The sequence below is a fragment of the Chiloscyllium plagiosum genome, chromosome 1, assembly GCF_004010195.1.
Source record: "Chiloscyllium plagiosum isolate BGI_BamShark_2017 chromosome 1, ASM401019v2, whole genome shotgun sequence".
NCBI lineage: Eukaryota > Metazoa > Chordata > Chondrichthyes > Orectolobiformes > Hemiscylliidae > Chiloscyllium > Chiloscyllium plagiosum.
Genome location: NC_057710.1, coordinates 68,763,219 through 68,777,038, shown reverse-complemented (window position 1 = coordinate 68,777,038; position 13,820 = coordinate 68,763,219). Strand labels below are relative to the sequence as shown.

Sequence of the window (13,820 nt, the reverse complement as noted above, 5' to 3'; positions counted from 1 at the left end):
CACCTTATCTACTCATCTTGCCATTTTCCAAGGATCTATGAGCTTGAACCAAAGATTCCTTTGTATATCAACACTCTTGAGGATTCTGCCATTTGTAGTACACTTTCCTCTTGCATTTGACCTCCCAAAATGCATCACCTTATACTTGTCCAGATTAAACTTCATCTGCCATTTCCTCACACAACTTTTCAGCTGATCTATATTCTGCTGCATCTTTGATATCCCTCCTCACTATCCACAACTACATCAATTTTTGTGTCATCTGCAAGCTTTTTCAGGCTGTCTCATTGCCACTCTGATTTTCTTTTTCCACTTCCCGTCTAAACTATTTGTATTCAGCCTGCTTTCTTTACAGGTATTATAAACCTGACGTTAATTATTTGGTCGTTTTATTACTCTTTATCGCTGTCCTCATTGGAGCTCTGGCTATGCTTTTCCCTTTTGTGGGGAATGTAACTCTAACTCTCTCTTCAAAGCTCAGCCACTGTTCCATTTAGTCTTATCTGTCAGTCTTCAACTTAATTTAACAAAACCAGATCTGTTTCACCCTCCTGCAATTTGATATTCTTATTCAAGGTTGCTGCTTTTCACTTTCTGTGGCAAACTTGAACTTTATGATACCATAATAGCTGATCCCTAAAAGTTTCTAAACTCATACTTGATCCACTTGACTCATCTCATTGCCCAGAGCCAGATCCTAACCTCTTTTGTTAGGAACATACCAAACAAGAAAATGCTTCTTTCAAAAACACTTGCCCCACTTCTGATCTCTGTAATAAAATTAAAGCTCCCCCCAGTTATCTGTGTAGTTTTTGTACCTCTAATTTCCATGCACATTTGCTCTTTTGTCTTTCCCAAGATCTTCCTGTTTTAAAAAAAAAACTGAATCAAAGCGTGGAGTATTTAATTCTGTTTTTAACAGAAGATTTTCACTCCCGACCATTCTGATGGAATGAAAATCTGCAATGATGTATCCACTGCAAAACTGCAATATGCATTGGAAATGCAAAGTTGATTGCTGTTGAAAGTGAAAATGCTGCAATGATGATGTTTCCTTGAGAATGAAATGAAGTTACTTCATAGAGCTCCTGTGATCTCCATTTAATTTATGCTCAGTGTGAAAATGCTATATTTCTTCAGTATTCACAGAATCATAGCATTTACAGTACAGAAGGTTAGATTTATTGTCATGTGTGCTCAATTACAGAGATATAGGAGTACAATAAAAAGTGTACAATGCCACCATTCCCAGCACCATCTAGGTACAAAAATTAGTTAAAAAGTTCAATACTACAGTTCTTACTAGTATCAAGTAGAAAATAAAGTTAAAAATTAAACATTACAGCCCTTTCTTAAGCCATGGGTCTGCAGATGTTCCATGCTGGACTTTACCCAAGAGAGTTCGCTCTCCCTCACACTGAGTACTCTTTCATCTGCACTGGGCCAAATCCCGCTCCGGGCTTGCCAGCCACTATAGTGCCGAGCACCACTTTGCTGCTGACCACCATTGGGTCTCGCCAGGCTTCACTGCCGACTACCATTTCTCTGCCGACCCCCATCTGGGCCCACCAGGCTTCCCAACTAACTGCCATCTGGGCCCACCAGACTTCCCAACTGACTGCCATCTGGGCCCACCGGGCTTCCAAACTCACCGTCATCTGGGCCCACTGGGCTTCCCAACTGACCGCCATCTGGGCCCACCGGGCTTCCAAACTCACCGCCATCTGGGCTCATTGGGCTTCCCAACTCGCCGCCATCTGGGCACATCAGGCTTCACCACTGATTGCCATATGGACTCATCAGGCTTCACCGCTGACCGCCATCTAGACCATCAGGCTTCGCCACTGACCTACTGAAAGAACTCCTCAAATACTCACGTTCTCCAGCCTGATCTCCCTAGCTCGCTGAATTCAACACTTTCAAAACTATTTCCAGCTTTCTTTTAAAACCTTCTTTGGAATCCACCTTCACCTCTTTCCCAGGCAGTGCATTCCAAATCTTACCAACTCTGAATAAAGAGGTTTCTCCTAATCTCACTCCTAACTCTCTTGCTGAGTCTTGAAATTGTGAACCTTAGTTACTGACCTGGTATAGTGGAAGCAGAATATCTTTCATAACCCTGTCAAAATTGTTTAAATGTTTGAACACCTCAATTCTTTATGGAATATGGATATCGCTAACTTGGCCAGCATTTGTTGTCCATCCCTAAATCCTCTTTAAATAGCATGTTAGGCTATTTTATAGGAGAAAGTGAGGACTGCAGATGCTGGAGATCAGAGCTGAAAAATGTATTGCTGGAAAAGCGCAGCAGGTCAGGCAGCATCCAAGGAGCAGGAAAATCGACGTTTCGGGCATTAGCCCTCCTTTAAGCCATTCCTGAAGAAGGGCTTATGCCCGAAATGTCGATTCTCCTGCTTCTTGGATGCTGCCTGACCTGCTGCGCTTTTCCAGCAACACATTTTTCAGCTCGGCTATTTTATAGTGCATTTTAAAGTAAACAGCATTGCTTTGGGTCTGAAGTCATAGCTACAGCAGATGAGATTTTCATCAGAGAGCATAGTTAACTTGATGAGTTATTACAATAGTTTATTTACATTGAGCTAGCTTTGAATTACTGATATTTGTGAATTAATAATTTTTAATTTTAGAACCCAAGCCCGCTAAGGAATTAGCTTGGGCCTCTGATTGTAATGGTGTAGTGACATTGCCACTGCACTGCCACCTTTCTCCCCTCCAAGTGCAACAAATGTGCTCCTTCCAACATACCAATTACAACCTGTAACGTTATTGACTGTCTCCAATGTAATGGTTTTAGAAAGATGTAAAGAAAGTTTTCAAAGGCATGACTGCAACTTCTTCCTCACTATCAAAATCCCGGACTCTAGTACGGCAGAAGAGGGCTAGAAAGGAATTCTTCATATTGAAATAATGAGTAAAACTTGAAAATCCAACTGAATTCTTTATATGTTTGGCAGGTGGAATAAAATACAGCAGAACATGTTACTAGTTTTTTAGTTGTTTTTATTAATAGTGTATTTAATAAACTAAAATGATCAAAGACTAACATATTCTGGCATTTATCCTAGGGCTCTGGAGGGAAAATAGATGAAGATTTTTATAGGATGGTATAATAAATGTCAAAGGATTTGAAAACATTAACATTCCACAGGATTGGAAGGAGCTGAAAATAAACACATTTTAAAAAGGGCAAGAGAACTGACTCGGCCTCTTAGCCTATCAATGATGGCTAAAATAATGACGTGTAATGTGGAGGAATACTGTCGAGGATCAAAAACCATCAGATTGATTTTGGAAGAAAATATCCTGTCCTGCATTTGTTTTGAAAAAGTTCCAGATTGCATATACCTGTTTTGACAATCCACCTCAGACCGTTCAATTAAACTCAAATTCTTAATAAAGATTTACATAACAAACTTTTGATTAAAAACTCGATGAATCCAGAATTAAACATAGGACTACATGTGGAACTGATTTAGAAAGCAGTGGAGAAATATGTGCATGATGTGTCAGGTCACACTGTGTTGATTAGCACATGAACATTTAACAGATGTGCATACGATCTGTTTTAGAAATTGCTCTTTTAAGAAGCAAATGCTTGTGATCACTGCGCACTGCCATTATAATTTATTTCGTTTGAAACATTTTTCCTCGTCTGACTTTTTAATGATTTGAAATTATATCAAAGTTATTGGAGGGGAAAGCTCACACTTTCCCTAAGATGCAGAATTGTGCAAAAAAAAAAGCTAAGCAATTATAACTAAAACAATATTAAACAAAAACTGTGGATGCTGGAGATCTGAAACAAAAACAGATATTGCTGGCAAAACTCAGGTCTACAAACATCTGTGGGAGAAAACAGGGTTAACCTTTCGAGTCCAGTAACCTTTCATCAGAATTCAATGAATAATCACCAGACTTGAAACGTTAACTCTGCTTTCTCTTGACAGATGGTGCCAGTCCTGCTGAGTTTCACCAGCATTTTTTACTTTTATAACTAAAACAATGGCCATTTCAATTGTTAGGATATTTGTACAAGTTGTAAAAATGTTATAGAGTTCATTCAAAGTTACGCCATCTTTTGATTTGATTTATTTAGTTCCGTTAGTTATTTATTCCCCTGTTATTCTGTCACAAAATATTAAATATAATAACTGGCTAATAGTTTCATTTTAGTTATGGTTGTCTTAAATTGGTTATTTTCTACATTAGGACTTTACTTAAACTTTTCCAGTTTATGTGCAAAATACAGGGTGAAGAGATAATTGGGCAGTAAAAATATTACATAGAGGAAAAGGTCAGAAGTCTCAACACCAGGTTACAGTGCAACAGGTTTATTTGATATCGCAAGCTTTCGGAGTGCTGCTGCTTCATCAGGTGAAGCACTTCACCTGACGAAAGAGCAGCACTTCAAAAGCGTGTGATTTCAGAGAAACCTGTTGGAATATAACCTGGTGTCATGTGACTTGTGACCTTGTACACCCCAACATAGCACCTCTACATCATTGAGATGAGGGCATCTCAGATATTTTTGGAAATTACTACACATGTAGGCGCATTCACTCCTTACACAAATACTAAGGTTGCTGAGGTTTCCCGCTGTCTTCTGTTGCTGCCGTATGTTTTGCACAGGTGTGTTATGTTGTAATGTTACTTTTAAATTCAGAGTAAATTGTAATGCTTTAGAAATGCTGCCTGCAATATAAAACCTAGGGTGTTACAGCAAATGCAGGTAGAAACCAAATGGGTTAGTGTAATGAATGATGTTCTTGTATTTCACTCCAATCTGAAGCAGTAAAGATTAAGTCCTTTCTGTGGATCATCCAGGCCAAGGAGAGGTTTCGTGGGATTAATTGCTTGTATTCAGGAAATGTGACATTTTTGTACAAGAGTTCCAAGGAGATCACCACAAATCCATGCGTGTTAATTCTTGGTGAGGTGGTCATTCCATCTTGGTGGTATTGGCTCATTACTTGTTACTATTATTGCTGTTGGTGGATTTGAGGGCAAGAATGTGTAATCATGGATGCTTATCCTTTTTTTTCGCCCTTTATTTACATATGGTGAATCCTTTGCATGGTCCAGCTCCCTCAGAGCCAGTGCTCAGTGAGGAGGATGTCTGATGCTACTCTTTTTTTTCTTTTTTTTGCCCCCACACTACTGCCTAACTGCAGTAGTGCTTATTTTTCCCCAGCACCCATGTTGTGTGTGTGCTGGTGTGAGACATAGTGGAAGACACAAGGTGTACAGATCTTTATTCAGTTTCCACCACCGGGAGGAAAAGAAACACCCAAGTGGGCAGTGACAAGCAGTGCCCTTCACATTAAAGGACAATGCTATGTGATCAAACAGTGAAGGGGAGGGCAGGGATTAAATCAAAATAGAGTTGGAGGGGGAAATAATACACTGCACTCCCTGCGGCACCCACCTCTCCTTGAACAGCTCGAGATGTTGGTGGACACCGCATGCTGCTTCTCCAGAGACACCCAGTCTCTAACATAACTGCAGAAGAGGGGCAGGCAATCTGCCATAACAACCCCCTCCACGGCCTGCTGCCTGGACCTGTTTATAGCCAGTTTGGCCAGGCCCAGGAGCAGACCCACGAGGAGGTCCTCAGACCTGCCCTCCCCTCCTCTGTACTGGGTGCCCAAAGATCAGGAGCATGGGACTGAAGTGCAACCAAAAACAAAAGGAGGAGGTTTTTTTAGAAAATCAAAAAGGGAGTGCAAGCTCCCACACCCTATATATATATATATATATATATGGTCCACAGACTCCCACAGCACCACAGAACAAGTAGTTGGGCTGTGAGTCTGTGAACCCCCCCAATCTGCAGTTGCAGGGGACCACTGTGTGCAGCACCCTTCACCCCAGATCCCCGAGAGAAAGGGGGAGGACTCCTGCATAGAGAGCCCTCCACTGGGGATCCCTGATGCTTATGCTTTTAATCACAAGTAGCTTCTTGGGCTGCCTATTCTCATCATTTTTTTTCCTGAGGATATTCAGTTTGTGGAATTATTTATTATAGAAGGCTGTGGAAGCTGAGTTGTTAAGTACTTTCAAGGCTGACGTCTCAAAGCTGAGATGGATGCTTCTGACCTTGGCTTGCTACTGTCTTCCAAAAAGCCTCAACACAAGCTGGAGGAGCAGCACCTCATTATTGACCTCGGCACTTTATGGCCTCTAAGTCTCAGCATTGAGTTCCACAGCTAAGTTTGACCTCTGTATTCCATTGTTCTTGCATTCCCCACTCTCTGTAACTTGTTAACTTTGCTTTCAGCAGAGTGGGACCAATTTTCTCCTTTGTAGACCTAGCATTTGTTCCTCTTTACATATCTGTCAATCCTTTATCATCACTCTCACAGCCTTTATCTTTTACTCTCCCCATGTACCATCTGCCCCTCCTCTGTCACTAGCATAAGCCATCACTTTCCAGCTTCTTTCAGTTCAAAAGAAGAGTCATACGGGACTTGAAGCATTAGCTCTGTTCCTATCTCCACAGATGCAGCTCGACCTGCTGAGTTTCTCCGACACTTTGTTTCTGGTTCAGATTTCCAGTGTCTGTAGTGTTTGCTTTTCTAGTCAGATTGTTAATCATTCAGAGAATTGAGGGTTATGGGGAAATGGTAGGAAAGTGGTGCTGATCTTATTGAATGGTGGAGCAGACCTGGCAGCCTTGAATGGCCTACTTCTGTTCTACAGCTTACGGTCTATAGGGAGAATAGATGTATGAATTTTTGCTTTACTTTTGAGATCAGAACTTAAAGGTACTTTTCCAAGTTTAAGAAAGACAGATTTAGGGGTTGGTGCAGTGTGCTATATGAGCATGATTAAGCCATGTTGCACTAATGTGTTACATAACATGATGCTCAGAGTGTTGTCTCTGCATCAAATACCGTCGGAATATTGCTTTTTTTAAACAAGTGTATTTAACACTGCAAACATTTGTTAAAATGTTTGTTTCTCTATTTGAAACTTACTTTGGAAAAAAAAGTCAATGTATCTGTATGATCCCAGCTGATGTTCGTACCGGGCAAGTCAGGTCCCAGAATGAAATCCAAAATGGTTTGCTGAAAATGTTTTATGAACTGTGGAGATCAGTAACTGAACATGTATACTAGAGTCTTCCAGCATACTTGAATTACAAAGAATAAAGTATTTACTAAAGAAAAGCATGAACAATATTACATTTGACAAAAAGTTTGAAAAGATTTCATTACAAACCTCAAATAAATCCAAATTAATAGTATTCCTTTTATCTCAGTATTACCTTTAGAGACACAAATAAAAATCCACCACAAATTTACTACTATCTTAGCACCTAGACTTCTTGCTCAATGTGACACAGCTGGAGCTATTTTCCTTCTGGTCAATCCTTACATGTGCTCTCAATGCTATTTCTCCAGGTCTGCCTTCCTGTTAGAACAAATTGCAAACTGAGCCACATAAATTAAACTTCAAAGTTGAATGTTGTAGGCTAATTTAGGAACTGTTTCTGATGGAATAACATTGAATTTCAGAACATATATTACAGACATACATTTTTCATATGTTTGGGGAAAAAATACTGATCAGTTTTAGTATAAAAATGTGAGTTTGTAAAGTAATGATATTAATACCCTACTCAACCACTGTATCTTGATGCATGTCACATAATGTCAGTTTCCTCCAGGTGCTTCCGTTTCCTCCCACAGTCCAAAACTGCGCAGGTTAAGTGAACTGGCCATGCTAAATTGCCCATCGTTGTCAGGAATGTGTAGGTTAAGTGCATTAGTCAGGGGTACAGGAGGGGAATGGGTCTGGGTGGGATACTGTTTGGAGGGTTGATGTGGACCTGGGCCTAATGGTCTGTTTCAAACTGTAGGGATTCTATGACATCTCCCCCTCTCCCAACACCCACATGTGAGACCAGTTTTCAATGGGCTGCATGCTTTATGTTGGATGGCTAACCCATCAGCTGTTTGTCCATCTTTGATTTGGTTCCCATTATGTAGGGCTCAGCAAGGTGACCATGAGACACTGTTGTATTTATCAAGAATCTTAAGGGGTACATTGCCACTCAAGGCCCTCAGTTCATCTCTATTGTCATAATAAGCTGAGCAATGCCAGATGGATGAGACTAGGAAGGTTTTTCTATCAGCCTTTGTGAAAAGGGGGGCATAACTCAGGGGTTATCCTGTGCTCAGAAATGTTGCTGGGATGGGTTGGGAGTTGATGAACTTAAAAATGATAAATTTCTGTGGAAGGAAAAAGTATCTTGAATAATGTAACTAAAAGCTGGTAAATTCCCTGGATTTGAGGGCCCGCTTCCTAGACTCTTCAAGGAAGTAGCAACATTGCTCTTGAATCTTGGGAATTTCCGAAGATTAGAAAGGTCCCTAAGAATTGGGAAATCACAAAAGTAATAACAATATTCAAGAAGCGATGAAAACTAAAAGGAGGAAATGAAAGGCTAGAAAATGCCAGAATTTTCCAGGCCTGGCCCAAGCTTTTAGAAGAGCAGAAAGAGTCACTTAATTAAGTAGTTGGCAGAATTTCAGTTTCGTAGTGGTGGGCTTTGTATGAAGTTCTCAATCTTTCAGGCAGATCACCTTTTCCTACTTCATCTCTTCTGCATTCATCACTATGCAGTGAGTATTCGTTAAAATCCCAGGACTCTAGAATTACATTAACGAGTGCAGAATGAGAGCTATAAGATGAGTACTTCACACTCCAATCTCTCTTCATAACTAATTCTCTAACTCGGCAAAATCCAGCAATATCACTGCACCCTCTCTAGTGCAATCATATCCCTCCGATAATGTAGATTCCAGAAATTACTTGTGGCCTAACCGTTTTATACAGATTTAGCTATTTCTCTCTGCTCTTAACCTCTGTCTTGATTAATAAATGAAAGTTATGCCAAATGCCACCTTAAGCACTTTATCTACCCATGCCACTTCCTAATGGACCGATGGGCATGCATGTTGAGGTCCCCTGGCCCTCGGTCCTTTGCAGATTCTACTGTTCATCGTGGATTCCCTTTCCGTGTTTGTCCTATCCAAGTGATCACCACACACTTATCTGGATTGATCTGTTGCCACTGATCAGTCCCTCCTATAACCTAACATTATCCTCCTCAGTAATTTTTCATATCATTTGTGAACTTACTGATCAATCTTCCTATGTTCATACCTAAATCATTACATGCCACAACACTAAGAGCGCCCAATACTGATTTCTTTGGAACCCCAGAGGACAGGTTGATCATGCTTGATAAACCACCTTGAATTTTTTGAAGTGGTTGCTAAGAGAGGGAAATATCTATGGATGTTGACTTCCAGAAGGCATTTTATAACAGACTGTTAACTTAGATAATAGTGAATAAAGGGCAAATCACTGACATGGCTACAAAATTGGTTGAGTGGCAGGAATGATAATGGATACATTCTCAAATTGGCAGGATGGACTACTGCTGTGCCACAAGGAAATGTGTTAGGGCATCAATTTACATTATTCGTTATTTTTGGATATAGTATAGAAAGTCTTATGATGATATATTGTCACTTGTACTCTACAATGAGTACCACAGTGAAATACAGAGAAAAGTTTTAGCTTTTGTTACAATTCAGCACCATTTTGAATAATTTAAGATTAAAAAGATACAACTGAAAGTGTCCATCTTCGTTCTGCCTCTACCATGAGCCTTGAGCCGGCTTACCAATGAAACCTCTGCCACAATGCCTTCTTCACCACCTCGCTGCTGCCTGTGCTGGACCTACTACTGTAGGAGATGCCATTCTTCTGGCACCATTGCTCCGTGGCTGGCCTACCTTGCCAATGGGCTGCTGATGCTGGGTCCCGTGCTGGACCTGAACTTACCCGCAACCAAATGTCTCTGGCTCTGATACTGGCACTGCCGCACCAATAATCAGGAAGCCTTGGCTCCATGTCCACTGCTGCCTCGAGTGCCCACTCCGGCATATACCTCACTGCTGCCATCTTGCCCTGTAAGCTGTGATGCTCTAAGTTGCAACATTCAATGTGATATCCAGATTTCCTAATGACACAAAGTCAGGTATCTTTACATAGTGTAGATGATAGCATAACATTGCAAACAGATATTGATAGATTAAGTGAATAGGCAAAATCTGTCGCAGATGGAGTTCAACGTAAGCAAGTGTGTACGGTTATCCATTTGAGACCAGAAAATAAAATATCAGGTTACTTTCTCAATGGTATGAGGTTAAATACAATGGATCTCCGAAGAGATTTGGGAGCTCAGATATATGGGTCTTTATTTTCTGCACCTTTTTGTGGATTTTTAATCAAGAAAGGTAATGGAATGCCACCCAGTCTAACTACATTTGATTTAACCCTTTCCTTCTCCCTATCTCTCCTTCACCTTTGATGGTTTGTGTTGCCCTCAATCGGCTTTGCATTAAATGATTTACTTGGGATGAATAGATGGAAAAAAATACCACGGTAATTTGATGATGGAAAAAAATGTTCAGTTTTGTGTAAAAGCGCTTTTGGATATAAGAAAAAAAGGAATGCCACACAAATCAACGCTGTGCTAGCCATTTGAAGGAATATCCAGCAGTATAGGGAGAAGATCAATTATCTCCTCTGCTCCATTAGGGTAAATGCTATTATCTTCTGTCTGCTACCTCTCACCCACTGTCTCTCTCCTACTTCACTCACAGTACGCCAAGGCAAAGGCTCTTTTTGTAATTACACAACTTAAGGAAGGGTGATTTTAACTATTTGAAGGAATCCATGCTTGAAGATTCAACGGTTCTGAGGAAGGGTCACTCGACCCAAAGCGTTAACTCTGATTTCTCTCCATAGATATTGTCAGACCTGCTGAGCTTTTAATCCCAGCAATTTCTATTTTATTTCTGATTTCCAGCATCCATGGTTCTTTCGGTTTTCTTATTCTTGAAAAATCAATTTTTTTAGTCGATGAGTTGAAATTACCCATGCATTACACTTTTTGGATTTAAAGTAAGGCTTTTGAAACAAAGAGCATTTAATTGGATAGTTCTAAAATTTCAATTCCATGAATACCACGTCAAAATGTGAATTAATGCCATTTTATTTGAAATCAATTGATTAGGACTGTGTAGGCGTTCCAATTAGCAATTTGGATCAGTTACATGAAACTCGGAATTGTACTTTTAATTAAAGTGGCATAACTCGTTCGACCATTTCTGTCTCGGTGAGGGAACAGCTTGTGCTGGCTGTCTTTCTACTAATCCCATAAACTCGGTGAGGCGTTAATGGTGCAGTGTATGTAGTTACCTCTCTCTGCTGCGGCGGCCTGGTATGTTTGTTTGCAATGGGTCCCGGCTCGGATTGCGGCAATGGTTGTGTGTATACAGAGAGACTGTGACTGGCGTCTGACATCACTGCCCAGGGGAGTCTCCTTCCATGAGTCCAGCGCGGCAATTCTCGCTCCCTTTTTGTTCCATATATTGGAAAGTGACAGGACGGAAACTGTCAACACAACAGGGCAGAGACTTCAGTAGATTTGCTAAACAGACAATGCATACTTTAAAGGCGGTTGGAACCCCATTGTATTTTGTTTATCGTGTGTGTTATTCCTGTTATCGTACCTGGAATTCAGCAATAAATACTAAATATGAAAATAAAATCTTCTATGTCAATTAATAGTTTACTGAATGCAAACATCCTCACATTAACATCAAATAATAAATAGCTCCGTCTGAGGGGTGCTTTATTTCAGAAATGACAGCGTGTATTCCTGCCTTCTGAGTTATTGCTGTTATACTTAACTAACAGGTACATTGGAAAGTTGAAAATCTTCCACCACTGTTAGTTTAACAAGATTTAAAGACGGGCGTGTTGTCTTCGCGTTGAAAATATTGCTTGACTGTCATATCACTGGTACCTTTATTCCTGACAGGTCATTTAAGACATGATACAAGACCATCAAATGCCAAAGCAAATGTAGCTTCTAACTTTTGCACAATTTTTAAACGCTGGTTTTCACTAAAAGTTCCCTGACAAATCTGTAGTTGATAGTTTTTTTATCATCATGGCCAGTGTAAGTTAAACACGTGCTATTTGTATAACAGTGTCTATGGAAGAATTACTGCAACTCTCTTTAGTTAGATATTTATTTGTTACAATTGACTTCGATTTAGAGTCATAGAGTTATAGAGATGTACAGCATGGAAACAGACCCTTCAGTCCAACCCGTCCATGCCGACCAGATATCCCAACCCAATCTAGTCCCACCTGCCAGCACCCAGCCCATATCCCTCCAAACCCTTCCTATTCATATACCCACCCAAATGCCTCTTAAATGTTACAATTCTCCCAGCCTCCACCACTTCCTCTGACAGCTCATTCCATACACGTACCACTCTTTGTGTGAAAACGTTGCCCATAGGTCTCTTTTATATCTTTTCCTTCTCACCCTAAACCTATGCCCTCTAGTTCTGGACTGCCCGACCCCAGGGAAAAGACTTTGCCTATTTACCCTATCCATGCCCCTCATAATTTTGTAAACCTCTATAAAGTCACCCCTCAGCCTCCAACGCTCCAAGGAAAACAGCCCCAGCTTGTTCAGCCTCTCCCTACAGCTCAAATCCTCCAACCCTGGCAACATTCTTGTAAATCTTTTCTGAACCCTTTTAAGTTTCACAACATCTTTCCAATAGGAAGGAGACCAGAATTGCACGCAATATTCCAAGAGTGGCTTAACCAATGTCCTGTACAGCCACAACATGACCTCCCAACTCCTGTACTCAATACTCTGACCAATAAAAGAAAGCAAACCAACACCTTCTTCACTATCCTATCTACCTGCGACTCCACTTTCAAGGAGCTATGAACCTGCACTCCAAGGTCTCTTTGTTCAGCAACACTCTTTAGGACTTTACCACTAAGTGTATAAGTCCTGCTAAGATTTGTTTTCCCAAAATGCAGCACCTTGCATTTGTCTGAATTAAACTCCATCTGCCACTTCTCAGCCCATTGGCCCATCTGGTCCAGATCCTGTTGTAATCTGAGGTAACCCTCTTCGCTGTCCACTGCACCTCCAATTTTGGTGTCATCTGCAAACTTACTAACTATACCTCTTATGCTCGCATCCAAATCATTTATGTAAATGACAGAAAGTAGAGGACCCAGCACTGATCCTTGTGGCATTCCATTGGTCACAGGCCTCCAGTCTGAAAAACAACCCTCCACCACCACCCTCTGTCTTCGACCTTTGATCCAGTTCCATATCCAAATGGCTAGTTCTCCCTGTATTTCGTGAGATCTAACCTTGCTAATCAGTCTCCCATGGGGAACCTTGTCTTACGCCTTACTGAAGTCCACATAGATCACATCTACCGCTCTGCCCTTATCAATCCTCTTTGTTACTTCCTCAAAAAACTCAATCAAGTTTGTGAGAAATGATTTCCCACGCACAAAGCCATGTTGACTAACCCTAATCAGTCCTTGCCTTTCCAAATACTTGTACATCCTGTCCCTCAGGATTCCCTCCAACAACTTGCCCACCACTGAGGTCAGGCTCACTGGTCTCTAGTTCCCTGGCTTGTCTTTACCACCCTTCTTAAACAGTGACACCACATTTGCCAATCTCCAGTCTTCCAGCACCTCACCTGTGAGCATTGATGATACAAATATCTCAGCACGTGGCCCAGCAATCACTTCTCTAGCTTCCCACAGAGTCCTAGGGTACACGTGATCAGGTCCTGGGCATTTATCCACCTTTACCCGTATCAAGACATCCAGTACTTCCTCCTCTGTAATATGGACATTTTGGTTTGACTTTATTGGGATCT

At 40.9% G+C, this 13,820-nt stretch overlaps 1 protein-coding gene across 1 annotated transcript in view; it reads left to right on the top strand.

Moving 5' to 3' along the window:
- The window catches only part of dhx29 (DEAH (Asp-Glu-Ala-His) box polypeptide 29), a 123,184-nt gene extending 119,314 nt beyond the window's left edge, over positions 1–3,870 (top strand). Inside the window, exon 28 of the mRNA XM_043688629.1 lies at positions 3,087–3,870. The gene's annotated coding sequence lies outside the window, so the exon portion shown is untranslated. The remainder of the gene's footprint in view (positions 1–3,086) is intronic.
- Positions 3,871–13,820: the final 9,950 nt, after the last annotated feature.